The 18,989-nt window shown below is 39.6% G+C and overlaps 1 pseudogene; it reads left to right on the top strand.

The window, feature by feature from the left end:
- Positions 1-5,834: 5,834 nt before the first annotated feature.
- Positions 5,835-18,390, top strand: LOC101908010 (glutaredoxin-related protein 5, mitochondrial-like; annotated as a pseudogene).
- Positions 18,391-18,989: the final 599 nt, after the last annotated feature.

Here is an 18,989-nt window from a genome sequence, read left to right as displayed (position 1 = left end):
AAAAATAAATATAAAATAAGAATTTAAAGACTTCTTAACAACATATTATTTGAGAGACTCTGTGATGTTTCCAAACTTGCTCAGGACTGGGGACCAGGCCAAATCCAGACTATTTGGCCCCTGAAATGTGATCGTCCCTAAGAGCCATGCTCTGTTGCTTTCTTGCACACACTCCTCTCCTCATAAGTTGTCTTCAAAGCACTGTGAAGCTTTAGCCATATTTCAGGGCACAGAGAGCCTGGCTTGAACTGAGAGCATCTCTCCTACACATGCATTTGAGGGCAGGCAGGGCCCTGCTCATTTCTGAATAATCTGCCTTCAATGAGCCCTATTATAGTTAACAAGCTTCTCTGTAGCTTAAAATACTTCAGAAAGAAGAAAGAAAAATATTTCTGAAAGTACCTAATTAGCGCTATCCCAATCACATGTTTTTTACCATCAGCCTTTATGATTCCAGGCTTTTATAACCCAAATTATTCTGACACATTTTTAGGGAGAAAGGAAATATTTTTTCCTACCTTAATCATACTACTTAAGTCATCGTAGTTTCATATTATTGAATGTACAAGATCAAAAACATTCACATATTCATAATCACATTTCGGAAGATTTACTTTAAAAATGCTCTTTAAATGCAAGCTCACTATCAAAGTCACAAGAATACCTTCTGCAATAGGGATGTTAATGTGATTATTATTTCTCTGTAAAATCAAATACGATATTGAGCAAGTGGTAGGCATTCAGTGTGACCGCTCCAAGACCACGCATGGTGGTGATAATGCCCCTGGGATAGGAGTGCTGGCCAAGTCCTTGGTCTCTGAGTGAGTTTTCTCACTCTGGGCCAGAAGAGGCCCTGACAGGGGTGGGGCTCAGGCCCAGGACCCTGGCAGTCTCACTGGGGCCTGAGCAGTCTGGGGGAGCCACTTTCCATGTTCCGCTCTGATCCCCACAACTCCGCCAGAGTCCCTCTCCCTCCCTGCTGACCCCCTTGCTGTGAGAAGGCCCCTCTGGGTGTGGGAGCCTCTCTTCCTCCCCAGCACCACTCAGGGGCACCGATCCTGTCTTGCCTCCACTTTTCTTCCCCCTCTTTCCCCGCCATGTCCTAGCTGGTTGTGCAGGGATTCCTCCCACTCCCTTAGGTGCTTGAGGTCCCCACTCTAGCGCCTAATAGGTGCTCTGTGAGAATTGCTCCGATGCATTCATGTTGTAGTTGTGAGGAGACACAAACTCCACATCCTCCTACTCTGCCATCTTCTATTTGGAGTGAAATGAGGCTGGTTTTTTCTTTAAAGATATAATTCATACTAAAACTTGCATTGACACAGTAAACTAAAAGTAACTTGAGGAGAGGGTTTATTATTTGACTGATTAAATCAACCATTTTAACTTGTTAAATGGCTTCAAGTACATTCACAGTGTTGTGTGCTGCTGCTGCTAAGTCGCTTCAGTCGTGTCTGACTCTGTGCGACCCCATAGACGGCAGCCCATCAGGCTCCACCGTCCCTGGGATTCTCCAGGCAAGAACACTGGAGTGGGTTGCCATTTCCTTCTCCAATGTATGAAAGTGAAAAGTGAAAGTGAACTCGCTCAGTCATGCCCGACTCTTAGCGACCCCATGGACTGCAGCCTACCAGGCTCCTCCGTCCATGGGATTTTCCAGGCAAGAGTACTGGAGTGGGGTGCCATTGCCTTCTCCTCACAGTGTTGTGTAATCCTTACTTTTTTCTAGTTCAAAACCATTTTTATTGCCTTAGAGGAAACCTGCTCATAGAGCAGTTACACTCTGTTCCTTCTTTCACCTAACATCTGGGCAATCACCAATCTGTTTTCTGTCTATGCAAATACATCTATTTGGATATTTCATATATCAATAAATGTAATTACATAGTATGTGACTGTTTATGTCTGACTTCTTTCCCAGCATAATTTTCAGTGTTCATCCTGTAATAACAGGATAAATCAGTACCTCATTTCTTTTTTATTCCTATCTTTCAGTCCAGTTCAGTTCAGTTGCTCAGTCATGTCCGACTCTTTGTGACCCCATGAATCACAGCACGCCAGGCCTCCCTGTCCATCACCAACTCCCGGAGTTCACTTAAACTCATGTGCATCGAGTCAGTGATGCCATCCAGCCATCTCATCGTCTGTCGTACCCTTCTCTTCCTGCCCCCAATCCCTCCAAGCATCAGAGTCTTTTCCAATGAGTCAGCTGTTCACATGAGATGGCCAAAGTACTGGAGTTTCAGCTTTAGCATCATTCCTTCCAAAGAAATCCCAGGGCTGATCTCCTTAATAATGGACTTGTTGTGAGGTATAACAGACAAATAAATATATATATCTAAGACACACAACTTGATGTTTTGATGTACACATACATTTTTAAAATAATTGTCACAATCAAGCCAATTAATCTCATATAGTCACCATTTCTTTATTTTTGGTGCAAACATTTAAGATCTACTGTCTTAGAAAATTATAAGTATACGATACAGTATTGTTTACCATTCATTGTACAATAGATTTTTAGAACCTATTCTTTTTTTCTAAAACTTTGTACTTCTTGATCAATACCTGCCCATATTGCCACCCCCTATCTCCTGTCAACTACCATCCTGCACTCCACTTCTTATGACTGTTTTGTATTCCATATTAAAGTGATATCATGCCACCTGACCTGCCTCTTGAGAAATCTGTATGCAGTTCAGGAAGCAACAGTTAGAATTGGACATGGAACAACAGACTGGTTCCAAATAGGAAAAGGAGTATGTCAAGGCTGTCTATTGTCACCCTGCTTATTTAACTTATATGCAGAGTACATCATGAGAAACGCTGGACTTGAAGAAACACAAGCTGGAATCAAGATTGCCCAGAGAAATATCAATAACCTCAGATATGCAGATGACACCACCCTTATGGCAGAAAGTGAAGAGGAACTAAAAAGCCTCTTGATGAAAGTAAAAGTGGAGAGTGAAAAAGTTGGCTTAAAGCTCAACATTCAGAAAACGAAGATCATGGCATCCGGTCCCATCACTTCATGGGATTGGAAAGTGTCAGACTTTATTTTTTGGGGCCCCAAAATCACTGCAGATGGTGACTGCAGCCATGAAATTAAAAGACGCTTACTCCTTGGAAGGAAAGTTATGACCAACCTAGATAGCATATTCAAAAGCAGAGACATTACTTTGCCAACAAAGGTCCCTCTAGTCAAGGCTATGGTTTTTCCAGTGGTCATGTATGGATGTGAGAGTTGGACTGTGAAGAAGGCTGAGTGCCAAAGAATTGATGCTTTTGAACTGTGGTGTTGGAAAAGACTCTTGAGAGTCCCTTGGACTGCAAGGAGATCCAACCAGTCCATTCTGAAGGAGATCAGCCCTGGGATTTCTTTGGAAGGAATGATGCTAAAGCTGAAACTCCAATACTTTGGCCACCTCATGTGAAGAGTTGACTCACTGGAAAAGACTCTGATGCTGGGAGGGATTGGGGGCAGGAAGAGAAGGGAATGACAGAGGATGAGATGGCTGGATGGCATCACTGACTCGATGGACGTGAGTCTGAGTGAACTCCGGGAGTTGGTGATGGACAGGGAGGCCTGGCGTGCTGCAATTCATGGGATCACAAAGAGTTGGACACGACTGAGCGACTGAACTGAACTGATGCAGTATTTGTATTTGTCTTTCTGTATCTGGCTTATTTCACTTAATATAATCTGTGTCAGTTTCATCCATGCTGTCACAAATAACAGGATTTTCTTCTTTTTAAAGTAGGGTTTCCCAACCCCAGGCCACAAACCAGACAGTCTGTGGCCTGTTAGGAACAAGTCACATAGCAGGAGGTAAGTGGCAGGTGAGTGAGAGAAACTTTATCAGTATTTACAGCTGCTGCTTATTGTTCACATTACTGCCTGAGCTCTGCCTCCTGTCAGACCAGTGGCGGCATTAGATTCCCATAGGAGCGAGAACCCTACTGTGAACTGCACATGCGAGGGATCTACATCGCATGCTCCTTATGAGAAGCCAATACCTGATGATCCAAGGTGGTGATGCTAGTGCTGGGGAGCAGCTACAAACACAGACTATCATTAGCAGAGAGGTTTGACTGCACAGAGGCCATAATAAATCAATTGCTTGCAGACTCATGCCAAAACCCTATTAGTGAGCAGCAAGGGACAATTAAGCTGTGGCAAATGAGCTGATGTACTTCAGTTATACAGCTGCATCTGGTGGCAGGTTTAAGTCAGAATCCGACACTGATTTTAGTTCATGTGGATCCCACCTATTATTTTATTTACCACTTCTGTCCATGCCTCTTTCCCACACTCCACACTTGTCTCAGTCACAGTTTTTTTTTCCCAGATAAGCCCTGAAGCTAACCCTAGCCAAAATGAGAAAAAAAAAAAAAAAACAAATTTTCTGGGGAGTTTCTTTGAAGGGGGAAGATCCAATGATGAAATGGCAGAAGAGAATAGAATTGCCAAGAAAAAGAAAGCTACATTTAAAAGAAAATACCAAGAGTCCTACTTAAATTACAGGTTCATTGCAACAGGCAGTCCAAATTCTTCAAGCCTGCTTTGTATAATATATAGTGGCCGGCCATCCAAAGAAGCTATGAAACCCTCAAAATTGCTTTGCCACATGCAGACTGAGTACTCTGCATTAAAAGACAAGCCTTTGGAATTTTTCAAAAGAAAAAAAAAATGTGAGCATGAAGAACAGAAGCAATTATCAAAGGCCATCACTTCATCAAATGTGTCTGCACTGAGAGCATCATTCTTAGTGGCTAAAGCTATGAGGCCCTTTACTATTGGTGAAGAATTGATCATGCCTGCTGCTAAGGACATTTGTCATGAACTTTGAGGAGAGGCTGCAGTTCAAAACGTGGCACATATTCCTCTTCGTTTAGCACCATAACTAGATGAATTGATGAAATAGCAGAGGATATTGAGGTACATTTGTTAGAGAGAGTTAATGAGTCACTGTGGTATACAATCCAGGTTAACAAGTCTACCGATATTAACAAATAGGCAACAACATTTGTTTTTGCACAGTTTCTCAGGAAAATGTGCAACAGAATATGCTATGTGCCCTTTAGTTGCAAATGAACACCACAGCTACAGAACTATTCAAGTCTCTGATTGATTATGTATTAGGAAAACTGAATTGGTCATTTTCTGTCTGTATTTGCACAGACAGATGGAGTAGAAAATGGCAACCCACTCCAGTATTCTTGCCTGGGAATCCCATGGATAGAGAAGCCTGGCAGGCTATGGGCCATGGGATTGCAAAGAGCTGGACACAACTGAGCGACTAAGCACTCATGTATGCAGGCACAGACAGAGTGGCTGCCATGACTGGATGGCAAAAAGGTCACTTCTTAATGTGACCCTACGCATTGTGTCATGCATAAAGAAATACTGTCTAGCTGAAAAATGTCACCTGAACTTAACAATGTTTTTCAGGATGTGATTAAAATTATCAACCATATTAAAATAAATGCTCTTAACTCACATCACACACCTCTGTGAGGAGATGGACACAGAGCACACACGTGTTCTCTTAAACACAAATGTGAGGTTGTTTTCTAAAGGTATATCACTGGCTAGAGTTTTTGAGTTATGAGAGCTTCTCGAAATAATTCTTTTAGAAAAAATGGTCACCACTGGCAGCATGTTTCACTGACACAGAATGGACCACAAAACTTGCTCACTTGTGTGACATATTCAACCTGCTCAATGAACTCAATCTGTCCCTTCAGGGGAGCATGACAACTTGTTCAAGTCAGCAGATAAAGTGGCTGCATTCAAAGTTAAACAGTAGTTATGGGGGTGAAAAGTTTGGGTTTTGTTTTTGTTTTTTTTTTTTAAATATGTTTCAAACATTAGCAGAGATTTTGAAAGAGATTGAGCAAGAGCTTCTTTCTCCCAAATGGTGCATGATCACCTATCTCAGCTTTCAAAAGGGTTTGAGCATTATTTCCCAACCACAGATGATCCCCAAACTGGGAAGGAATGGATCTGCAGCCCATTTGTGAATAAACCAGGTGAATTGACTTTGGCCATGCTAGGAGAAGATTAGTTGCTTGAGATCACAAATGACAGTGGCCTTAAAAGTATGTTTGTGGCAGTTAAGGGCTCTGGCCAGCATGTGGGGATGAGAGGATCCCTGAGCCAGTCAGGTCTCTGCTTCTCTGGGGGCACAGCGTGGATGATGGCCTGTAGGGCCCCAGGTGTGCAGGTGGTGAGCTTAGGTGGCAGCAGCTCATCGGAGCACCTGGACACATTGGGGAAGGACAAGGTGGTGGTCTTCCTGAAGGGGATGCCAGAGCAGCCCCAGTGCCGCTTCAGCAATGCCATGGAACAGATCCCACAACCTACAATGTGCTAGACAACCCCCAGCTCCCACAAGGCATTAAAGACTATTCCAACCAGCCCCCCATCCCACAAGTGTACCTCAACTGCAAGTTCATGGGGGAGGTGGTGACATTCTTCTGCAGATGCACCAGAACCAGGGAGCTGATGGAAGAACTGAAAAAGCTGGGGATCTGCTCTGCCCTCTTAGATGAAACAGAAGACCAGGACTCAAAGTGAGGGTGACTGAGCCAGGACCACTGGTGTCAGAATCACACTGCCAGAGAAGCCTTACCAATTCTGGTTTTCACTCTTCAGATGACTCCTTGCACTGATACCTCCAGTGTATAAGCAACAGGGTGATTTTAGTGATTTATCATGAATGTAATTGTAACCACTGGACTGTCATAATCAATGTTGTATTATAAGATTGCTGTTAACAAAATTCCTTCTTATGTTGTTCTTTGTTCTTTGCTCTTTTCCTGATTCAGGAGTAAACCTAGGAGCTTTTGAATCATCGTCATTGTTTGGGAGTCCTCTGCAAGTATGTCAGTCTGCAAAGATAATTTATACCCTCTCCCCAGTTTTTTGTAACTTGTTCTGTTAAGAAAAATAATGGACAAGGAAGACAATGAGATAACTGGGGTGCTTTTTTTTTTAAATAAACTTCCAACCCAGAGGGGGGAAAAACTATGTTTGAGACAACTTCAAATCTCTATACATTTTGGATTAAAGTCAAGGCAGAATATACTGAGATTGCCACAAAAGCACTGAAAAGTCTGCTTCCATTTCCAACATCCTATCTTTGTGACTCAGGGCTTTCTGCAGTGACAGCGACCAAAACAAGATTGTGGAGTAGACTGGACATAAGCAACACACTTTCAGGTGTCTCTGTCTCCCATCACCCCCGGATAGGATCATCTAGCTGCAGGAAAACAAGCTCAGGGCTCCCACTGATTCTATGTTATGGTGAGTTGTATAATTATTTCATTATATATCATAATGTAATCATAGAAATAAAGTGCATAGTAAATGTAATGTGTTTAAATCATCCTGAAACCAACCCCCACTCAGCCTGTGAAAAAACTGTCTTCCACAAAATTGGTGCCAAAAAGATTGGGCACTGCTGTTTTAAAGGTTGAATAATATTCCACTGTGTACAGGCATACCTTGGAGATATTGCAGGTGTGGTTTCAGACAACAAAAATATAGTGAATATTGCGACAAAACATTCCACATGAATTTTTGGGTTCCCCAGTGCATATTAAAGAAATGTTTATACAATATTGTAGTCTCTTAATATGCAATAGACTTATATCTGAAAAACCAATATACATACCATAATTTTAAAAAAACAGCTCTTAGTTTCAGTAGTCTTTCCTTTTGTATTTTTAGTCCTTTTTTTTTTTTTTCATTTATAGCTGCCCTAATTTTTATTTCTTTCTTTCTGATAACATTCAACTTATATTCATTGTTTAGTTCCTTGATGTTCTTAGTTGTTGTAAGGTTGCTTATTTGAGAGCTTTCTTTTTTCTTAATGTATACTATTATCATTATAATCTTGCTTTCTAGAACTTCTCATAAGTTTTAGTATGTTGTATTTCATTTTTATTTGTCTCAAAATATCTTTCCTATTTCCTTTTGATTTCTCTTTTAACCCTTTTGTCATTCAGGAACATGTTTTCTTAATCTCCATATATTTGTGATGAGCTTCCCTAGTGGTTCAGCAGTAAAGAATCCACCTATAATGTACAAGACATGGATTTGATTCCTGGGTCAGGAATATCCCCTTGAGAAGGAAATGGCAACTCACTCCAGTTATTATTGCCTGAGAAATCTCATGAACAGAGGAGCCTGCCAGGCTACAGTTCATGGGGTCACAAGTGTTGGACATGACTTAGCAACTAAACAACAAAAACATTTGTGATATGTCTGGCTTTCCTACTGTTATGGATTGTCATATCATTGTGGTTGGAAAAGAAAGTTAGAGTAATTTCAATTATATTAAATTTGTTAAGACTTGTTTTGTGACCTAACACATTAACTATCATGGTGAGCATTCCATGTATGCTTGAGAAGAATGTGTATTCCAGGGGTATTGGATGAAATGTTCTGCATATTTCTGTTAGGTTCATCTGATCTGATGTGTAGTTTAAGTCCAATATTTCTCTATTGATTTTCTTTGGGGATGTTCTCTCCATTGTTGAAAGTTGGGTATTGAAGTCCCACGGTATTATATTGCTGCCTATTTCCTGCTTCAAGTCAGGAAATAATATTTGTTTTCTATATTTAGGGTACTCTGATGTTGGATGAATAAAAATTTATAATTCTATTAATATATCCTCTTTGTAAATTTATTCTTTATCATTATGTAATGTGGAAAATTCTGAAAGAGATGGGAATACCAGACCACCTGTCCTGCCTCTTGAGAAACCTGTATGCAGGTCAGGAAGCAACAGTTAGAACTGGACATGGAACAACAGACTGGTTCCAAATAGGAAAAGGAGTACGTCAAGGCTGTCTATTGTCACCCTGCTTATTTAACTTATATGCAGAGTACATCATGAGAAATTCTGGGCTGGAGGAAGCACAAGCTGGAATCAAGATTGCTGGGAGAAATATCAATAACCTCAGATATGCAGATGACACCACCCTTATGGCAGAAAGTGAAGAGGAACTCAAAAGCCTCTTGATGAAAGTGAAAGTGGAGAGTGAAAAAGTTGGCTTAAAGCTCAACATTCAGAAAACGAAGATCATGGCATCTGGTCCCATCACTTCATAGCAAATAGATGGGGAAACAGTGGAAACAGTGTCAGACTTTATTTGGGGGGGCTCCAAAATCACTACAGATGGTGATTGCAGCCATGAAATTAAAAGACGCTTACTCCTTGGATGGAAAGTTAGGACCAACCTAGATAGCATATTCAAAAGCAGAGACATTACTTTGCCAACAAAGGTCTGTCTAGTCAAGGCTATGGTTTTTCCAGTGGTCATGTATGGATGTGAGAGTTGGACTGTGAAGAAAGCTGAGCGCCAAAGAATTGATGCTTTTGAACTATGGTGTTGGAGAAGACTCTTGAGAGTCCCTTGGACTGCAAGGAGATCCAACCAATCCATTATAAAGGAGATCAGTCCTGGTATTTCTTTGGAAGGAATGATGCTAAAGCTGAAAACTCCAGTACTTTGGCCACCTCATGCGAAGAGTTGGCTCATTGAGAAAGACTCTGATGCTGGGAGGGATTGGGGGCAGGAGGAGAAGGGGACGACAGAGGATGAGATGGCTGGATGGCATCACCGACTCGATGGACATGAGTCTGAGTGAACTCCGGGAGTTGGTGATGGACAGGGAGGCCTGGTGTGCTGCAATTCTCGGACATGACTGAGTGACTGAACTGAACTGAATGACCTTCTTTGTCTCTTGTTACAGTGTTTGACTTCAAGTGTATAGAATTATAGCTATCAAATCTATATAATTATAGCTATTGCTGCTTTCTTTTATTTCTCATTACAATAGTGTATCTTTTTCCATTCCTTTACTGTTATTAAAGTTGAAAGTGAGTCTTTGTTATCATTGTACAGTTGGGTCTTGATTTTTAATTCATAAAACAACTCTACATTTTTTAATGGAAGAATTTAATCTATTTGCATACAGAGGAATTACTGATAGGTAAGGGCTTATGCCATTATTTTAATTGCTTCTGGGTTTTTGTAATTCTTTTACTCTTCTATTGCTGTCTTTCTTTGTGAATTGATGATTTTGTTGTCATATGCCTTGATTCTTGTCCCTGTCTTTTGGGTATCTACTAAAGGTTTTTGATTCTTTGTTATCATGAGGCTTACATACAACATCTTATATTTATGACAGGCTAAGATGATAAGCTTAATTTTGAAAATTAATACATAAAAAAGATCTACATGTTTACACTTTTATGCTTTTGATGTCACAATTTACATCTTTTTTATACTGTGTATTTATTAACAAAGTATTACAGTTTTAGTTGTTCTTGTATTTCAACCTTTAAAATTTTAAGAAATTTAACCATCACCATCACAATATCATTCTGAATTTAACTATTTATTTGCCCATGAGCTTTATACTTTCATATTCCTAACTTACATGCTTTCATTTCAGAATAAAGAATTCCCTTTAACAACTTTCATATAAGCTCCTTCAGCTTTTGTTTGTTTATGAAAATTCTCCCTCTCTCCAATTCTGAAGCACAAGTTTACTGGGTAGAGTATTCTTAGCAGTTTTTTTTTTTTTTTTTTTAATCATCCCATTCCCAATGGCCTGCAACATTCCTGCTGAAAAATCTAATAGGCTTAATGAGGATTCCCTTGTATAAAGTCACTTTTCTCTTGTTGCTTTTAAGATTCTCTCCATCTTTAACTTTTGATAATTTCATTATAGTGTGTCTCTGGGTAGATCTCTTTGAATTAATCTTGTTTGAAGTTTTTTGGACTTCCTTAATCTGGATATCTCTTTCTTTTTCCATATTAAGTAAGTTTTCAGGCACTATTTCTTTGAATATGCTTTCTGCCCTTTCTCTCTTTTTCTTCCTTGGAGACCTAGAATACCTACATTGGTTCACTAAACAGTGACCCTTAAGTTATCTTTGATTTCTTCCATTCTTTCTTTTCGCTCTTTTGATTGGATGATTTCCACTGCCTTGTCTGATTCTTTTCTTCCACTTGATCTGGTCTACTTATGAACATCTCTGTTGAGTTCTTCATTTATTGTGTTTTTCATGTCTACAATTTATGTTTGGTACTTTTAAAAAACATTTGCTGTCTTTTTGTTGAAATTCGTACCTTGTTCATGCATTATTCTCCTGACCTCAATAAGCATCTTTATTACCATTATTTTGAACTCTCTATTGGGTAAAACACTTACATCTGCTTCATTAAGATGAGTTCCTAGAGATTTGTTATTTTGTTTGAAACATCCTCATTTCTTTACTTTTCTTGATTTTCTGTGTTGGTTTCTGTATAAAACACTTTCCCCAGTATTGACACATTGGCCTTGTGTAGGAGATGAACCTCCATAATCAGCCTGGAGCTCCTGATTGTCTCTAAAAGTTTTGTGATCAAATCCTGTCTTTTTCCTTAGTGGCTTCCTATAGCTGAGGGTGTGCCAATACTCATCAGTGTCCCCAAAGATGTGGGAAACATTCTTATGCCTGTTTAGGCTCCTGGACCCTTTAACTCCCCAATGCAGGTTAATTGGAAGCCCAATTATGGGGCAGGAACTGGGAAATCAGGACATTATATATGCAGTCTATCCTCTATCAAGAAGAATCCAGGAATTGGGCGTTTTTGCTTACTTACTTTTTGCTGAACCAGGGGAAATGGTTGCTGCAAGTGCTTTTGTGTCCAAATAAAATAGCCTTTGTTTTTAAGAAGTAAATGGCAACCCACTCCAGTACTCTTGCCTGGAAAATTCCATGGACTGAGGAGCCTGGTAGGCTACAGTCCATGGGGTCGCAAAGGGTCAGACACGGCTGAGAGACTTCACTTTCACTTTAGTTTTTGCTGAACCAGGGGAAATGGTTGCTGCAAGTGCTTCTGTGTCCAAATAAAATAGCCTGTGTTTTTAGTGGTCCCAGGGACTCATAAATGATGAGCCCTGTCAGCTCCCAGAGCTACATGATTTGTGGGTAGTCCCTTAGGTGGTAGTTGAAAATCGGGGTGTGAGATGTGTGGACCAGCTTTCAGGAGTGAAAATAAACACTTGGTCTTACTGTTGGAGCTGGGGGAGATAGCCCACCAGCTTTACCAGGCTTACAGGAGGATGCCAGTCAGCTCCTACATGCAGACTGACTAGAAGCCAGAACCACAGGCAGCAGCTAGAAAAATACACAAATTCCTTCCAGGGACTAACTGGGAGATGTGCATTTTTGTTTTCTCCCTCCATACTGGGCCTGGGTGTATAAACTACAGGGAGTCTTCAAGCATCCTTTCAAAAACTGTTTCTTTGCTACAATACTGTAGGATTCATGAATGTAAGCTCCATTGGCTTTCAGAGGTAGGTTATTTTGGAGTCTATCTATCCCTCAGGTGGCAGTTTTAAAAGTCAGGATTGTAAACATGTAGAAAGTTCCTTTTAGGGACATGCAGGAGATTTTGTTTCATTGTTGGAGCAAAATGGAAGGAGAGGGCAGGTAAGTACCCACTGGCTCTTCGGGGCTCTGGGGAGGATTCAGCTGAAATGCAATCTGCTCCCTCTGCCCTAAGCTTCAGGAAATAGCCACAGGGAGTGCTCAAGCACCTAATAACAATTGCTTCTTTGCTATAACACTGTGGGACTTGTGAATGGAAGCCCTTTGGTTCTCAGAGCTAGAAGATTTGAGGGCCCAGCCCTCAGGTGACAGGCTTAAAATCTGGGGCATTAGAAATGTGCCCAAACACTTTACTGATCAGGAAGGGGCTGGGAGTTGATGGTTTCAGAAAGATTATAAGGTATTATTCTGGGGTGGGGTTTGTAGTAAGTGTCTCACCCCTCACTATACATTTTCATGTGGGTATTTTCTCAGTTACCCAATGTGTAGGAGTCACTCAAGCAATTTCTAAACTTCTCTCAGAGGGAACTGATCTGTGTGTAGCTGTAAATTCAGTGCATCCATGGAAGGAGGGAAATTCAAGAGTCTCTTGTGTCACAATCTTGAGGTACCTGTTGACACTTTCTCAGAACCAACTCTTGGTTTCATTGACTTTTACTATTTTCTGTTTTGCTTATGTATGCTGTATTATTTATTATTTTTTCCCATCTGCTGGCCTTGGATTAAGTATTTTCTATTTTGTTAAGGCATACTGTTTTCCACAGTGGCTGCACTAACTTACATTCCCACCTACACTATAGGAGGGTTCCCTTTTCTCCACACCACCTCCAGAAGTTGCTATTTGTAGACATTTTAATAATGGTCTAATTCTGGGTGGTGGGAGGTGGGTATGTCATTGTAGTTTTAGTTAGAATTTCTCTAATAATTTGTGATGTTGAGCATCTTTTTATGTGTTTTTAGACCATCTGTATATCTTTGGAGAAATATCTGTTTAGATCTTTTGCCCATTTTTTGATTGGGGTGTATTTTTGATATTGAGCAGCATGAGTTATTCGTTATCTTTTGGAAATTAATCCCTTGTCGGTTGCTTCATTTGCAAATATTTTCTCCCATTCTGAGAGCTGTCTTTTCATTTTGTTTACAGTTTCCTTTGCTGTATAAAGGCTTTTAAGTTTAATTAAGTCCCATTTGCTTTTATTTTCATTAGTCTAGGAGGTGGGTCAAAAAAAGATCTTGCTATGATTTACATCAGAGTGTTCTGCCTCTGTTTTCCTCTAAGAGTTTCATAGTATCCAGCCTTAAATTTAGATCTTTCATCCATTTTGACTTTACTTTTGTGTATGGTATTAGGGAATGTCCTGATTTCATTCTTTTACATGGTGCTGGCCAGTTTCCCTAGCACCATTTATTAAAGAGACTGCTTTTTGTTTTTTTCCCATTTATACGCTTGCCTCCTTTGTCATAGATTAGGTGACCATAGGTGTGTGGGTTTACCTCTGAGCTTTCTATCTTGTTGCATTGATTTATTTCTGTTTTTTGTGCCAGTACAAAATAATTTTGATTACTGCAGCTCGGTAGTATAATGTGAGGGCAGGAAGCCTGATTCTTCCAGCACAATTTTTCTTTCTCAAGATTACTTTGGCTCTTTGGGTTCTTTTGTGCTTCCCTACATATCATAAATTTTTTGTTCTAATTCTGCTAAAAAATGCCATTGGTAATTTGATAGGGATTGTACTTGAAGAGTGCTTTGGATAGTGTAGTCATTTTGACAATACTGATTCTTCTAACCCAAGAACATGGTATATCTCTCCACCTATTTGTCATCTTTGATTTCTTTCATCAATATCTTATAGTTTTCTGAACACAGGTCTTTTGCCTCCTTAGGCAGGTTTATTCTGAGGTATTTTATTCTTTTTGATGCAATGGTAAATGAAATTGTTTCCTTAATTTCTTTTTCTGATTTTTCATTGTTAGTGTATAGGATTGCAAGGGATTTCTGTGTATTAAATTTATATCCTGAGACTTTACTAAATTCATTACTTAGCTCTAGTAATTTTCTGGTGGCATCTTTACGGTTTTCTATGTATAGTATAAGTACATCTGCAAACAGTGAGAGGTTTACTTATTTTCTAATCTGGATGCCTTTTATTTCTTTTTCATTTCTGATTGCTGTGGCTAGTACTTCCAAAATTAGATTGAATAATAGTCTTGTGCTTTCTCTGCATCTATAGAGATGATCATGTTTTTTATTTTTTTCCAGTTTGTTAATATGGTGTATCACATTGATTGATTTGCATATATTGAAGTATCCTTACATCCCTGGGATAAACCCCATCTGATCATGGTAAATGATCCTTTTAATGTGTTGTTGGCTTTTGTTGCTAGTATTTTGTTGAGGATTTTTGCATCTATGTTCATCATGGATGAAATTGATCTGTAATTTTCTTTTTTTGTGATATCTTTATCTGGTTTTGTAATCAGAGTGATATTGGCCTCGCAGACTGAGTTTTGGAATGTTTGTCCCTCTGCAAATGTTTGGAACAGTTTGAGCAGGATAGGTGTTATCTCTTCTCTAAATGTTTGATAGAATTTGCCTGTGAAGCCATCTGGCCCTGGACTTTTGTTTGCTGGAAGATTTTTGATCAGAGTTTCAATTTCAGTGCTTGTGATTGGTCTGTTCATGTTTTCCATTTCTTCCTGGTTCAGTCTTGGAAGGTTGCACTTTCTGGGAATTTGTCCATTTCTTCCAGGTTGTCTATTTTATTGGCATATAGTTGCTTGTAGTAGTCTCTTATTAAAGCCTTCCCTGGTGGCTTAGAGGGTAAAGCGTCTGCCTGCAATGCAGGAGACCTGGGTTCAATCCCTAAGTTGGGAAGATCCCCTGGAGAAGGCAATGGCAACCCACTCCAGTACTCATGCCTGGAAAATCCCATGGACGGAGGAGCCTGGGAGGCTGCAGTCCATGGGCTCGCAAAGAGTCGGACACAACTGAGCGACTTCACTTTCACTTTTCAGTCTCTTATTATCCTTTGTATTTCTGCCTTTTCTGTTGTAACTTCTTTTTCATTTCTAATTTTATTGTCTTCTCCCTTTTTGCCTTGATGAGTCTGGCTAACGTTTTGTCAATATTGTTTATCATCTCAAAGAACTGTCTTTAGATTTATCGATCTTTGTTAATGTTTCCTTCATTTCTTCATTTATCTCTGCTCTGATATTTATGATTTCTTTCCTGATACTAACTTTGGGGGTTTTTTGCTCTTCTTTTTCTAGTTGCTTTAGGGTTTTGTTGTTGTTGTTTTTCTAGTTGCTTTAGGTATAAAGTTAGGTTGTCTATTTGACATTTTTCTCATTTCCTGAGGTAGGCTTTTATTGCTTAAACGTCCCTCTTAGCATTGCTTTTACTGCATCCCTTACGTTTTGAGTTGTAATGTTTTCATTGTCATTTGTTTCTCAGTACTTTTTAAATTTCCTCTTTGATTTCTTCAGTGACCACTGGATTATTTAGAAGTGTATTGTCTAGCCTCCATATGTTTGTGTTTTTTACAGTCTTTTCCCCCCTATTATTGATATCTAATCTTATATTGTTGTGGTCAGAAAAAAATGCTTGATACAATTTCAATTTTCTTAAATTTACCAAGGCTTGATTTGTGACCCAAGATGTAATCTATCTTGGAGAATGTTCAATGTGTACTTGAGAAAAAAATGTATTCTACAGTTTTTGGATGGAATATACTGAAAACACCAATTAGGTTCTCTGGACCAATGTGTCATTTAAGGCTTGTGTTTCCTTATTAGTTTTCTGTCTAGATGATATATTAGTGTGAGTAGGGTGTTAAAGTCCCCCACTATGATTGTGTTACTGCCAATTTCCCCTTTTAGCATTCCCCTGCTAGCATTTGAGGTGCTCCTGTGCATATATAATTGTTATATCTTCTTCTTGTATTGATCCCTTGATCATTATGTAGTGTCCTTCATTATCTTTTGTAATGATCTTTAAAGTCAGTTTTATCTGAGTATCACTACTCTCCTCTTTTTTTGACTTCCATTTGCATGGAATATCTTTTTCCAGTTCCTCACTTTCAGTCTGCATGGGTCCCTAGCTCTGAAATGGGTCTCTTGTAGAGAGCATATATAGGAGTCTTGTTTTTGTGTTCATTCAGCCAGACTGTGTCTTTTGGTTGGAACATTTAATTCATTTATGTTCAAGGAATTCTTGATATGTATGATCCCATTAGCATTTACTTTATTGTTTTGTGTTTGTTTTTGTAGGTCTTTTCTATTATGTGTCCCGTCTAGAGAAGTTCCTCTAGCATTTGTTGTAAAGCTGGTTTTGTAGTGCTGAATTCTTTTAATTTTTGATCATCTGTAAAGCTTTTGATTTCTCCATCAAATCCAAATGAATCGTTGCTGGGTAATCTTGGTTGTAGATATTTTTGTTTCATCACTCTAAGTATACCCCTTTTGCCTTGAATAGTTTCTGCTGAAATATCAGCTATTAACCTTCTGGGCATTCCCTTGTATGCTATTTGTTCTTTCCCTTGCTGATTTTTAACATTTTTGCATTTAATTTTTGTTAGTTTGATTAATATGTGTCTTGGCATGTGTCTCCTTGGGTATACCCTTTATAGGACTCTCTGGGTTTCCTAGACTTAAGCTGGCTGTTTCCTTTCTTATGTTAGATAAGTTTTCAATTCTAATCTCCTCAAATATTTTCTCATACTCTTTTTCTCTCCTTCTGGGACCCCTGTAATTTGAATATTGGTGTACTTAATGTTGTCCCAGAGGTCTCTGAGACTGTCCTCATTTTTTTTTCATTCTTTTTTCTTTATTCTATTCTGTTTCAGTTATTTCCATCATTCTATCTTCCAGGTCAATTAACCATTCTTTTACCACATTCTGCTATTGGTTCCCTCTAATGTATTTTTTTATTTCAGTCATTTTGTTGTTCATTGCTGATTGTCTGTTATTTCTTCTTCTGCTGCTGCTGCTGCTAAGTCGCTTCAGTCATGTCTGACTCTGTGCAACCCCATAGACGGCACCCCATCAGGCTCCCCCTTCCCTGGGATTCTCCAGGCAAGAACACTGGAGTGGGTTATTTCTTCTAGGTCCTTGCTAAACATGTCTTGTATCTCTTCAACCCATCACAGTATCTCCATTTTAATACCAAGGCTTTGGATCATCTTTACTATCGTTACTCTGAATTCTTTTTCAGGTAGACTGCCTAGTTCCTCTTCATCTGTTTGGTCTGGTGGGCTTTTACCATGTTCCTTCATCTGTTGCATGTTTCTCCAATACTTTGGCTGCCTGATGTGAACAGCTGACTCATTAGAATAGAGTTTGGGAAAGATGCTGGGAAAGATTGAGAGCAGGAGGAGAAGAGGATGACAGAAGATGAGATGGTTGGATGGCATCACCGACACAATGGATATGAGTTTGAGCAAGCTTCCAGGAGTTGGTGACGGACAGGGAAGCCTGGTGTGCAGTCCATGGGGTCACAAAGAGTCAGACACGATGGAGTGACTGAACTAAACTGAACAACAATGATCTCTTGCCTTTCTGGCAGGCCAAGCTTTTTCCTAGACTTCCTCAAACGTGCTGTACTAGCCCCCTCAGACTGTCTTCAAGGTAGTCAACCCCAGCCTTCTCCCTGGAGTCTGACCTCTGAAGCCTAAGTCTCGTTACCCAGCCCTCACTGGCCATGGTCAGTGTGCATACAAGCGTCTCAGGATGGGAAGTGCCAATGCAAGCATCTCAGGCTGGGAACTCCTAACTCTCCAGTATTTGGACATAGGGCTTATAAGGAGGTAATTAAGATTAAACAGTGGCATAGGATGAGGTATTTATCCAACAGGGCTGGTGTCCTTATAAGAGTAAGAGATACTAGAGCTCACTTTCTCTCTCCAGCACATGTACAGAAGAAAGCCTGTATAATGACACAGCAAGAAGGCAGCCATCTGCAAGCCAAGGAGAGGGACTTAAATAGAAAACAACCCTGTCAACACCTTATGGACTTGCAGTCTCCATAACTGAGAAAATAAATTTCTGTCACTTAGTCATTCCAGCCTCTGGTATTATAATGGCAGTCTTAGCAAACAAATACAATTTTGGTATTGAGGGTAATATCTGAAAATACGGAATAGCTTTGGAACTGGGTGATGGGCAGAGGCTGGAAGAGGTTTGAGGCACTTGTTACAAAAAGCCTTAATTGTCTAAAAGAGACTGTTGGTAGGAATATGGACATTAAAAGTGATTCTGGTGCAGTCTCAGAAATAAGGAACATATTACTGGAAATTGGAGGAAAGACAATCCTTGTTATAAAGTGGCAAAGAACCTGGCCTGTGTTTCAGTGTTTGTGGAAAGTAGAAATTGTGACATAAGCAACAAATTTTTAGCTAAGGAGATTTATAAGCAAAATGTTACAAGTGCAACCTTGTTTCTCCCTCCTTACAGTAAAATGTGAGAGTAGAAAGATAAATTGAAGGAACTGTTAAACAAAATTCGGAGAACTAGAATTTGGAGATTTGGAAAATTCTCAGCCTGTGGATATCTATTTTGCAGAAAATGAGAAGCATGTTCTGGAAAGAATA

This window comes from Bos taurus, chromosome 8 (assembly GCF_002263795.3).
Source record: "Bos taurus isolate L1 Dominette 01449 registration number 42190680 breed Hereford chromosome 8, ARS-UCD2.0, whole genome shotgun sequence".
NCBI classification, from domain to species: Eukaryota; Metazoa; Chordata; class Mammalia; order Artiodactyla; family Bovidae; genus Bos; species Bos taurus.
The sequence above is the reverse complement of the archived record's forward strand: the minus strand, read 5'-3'. Positions and strand labels throughout refer to the sequence as shown.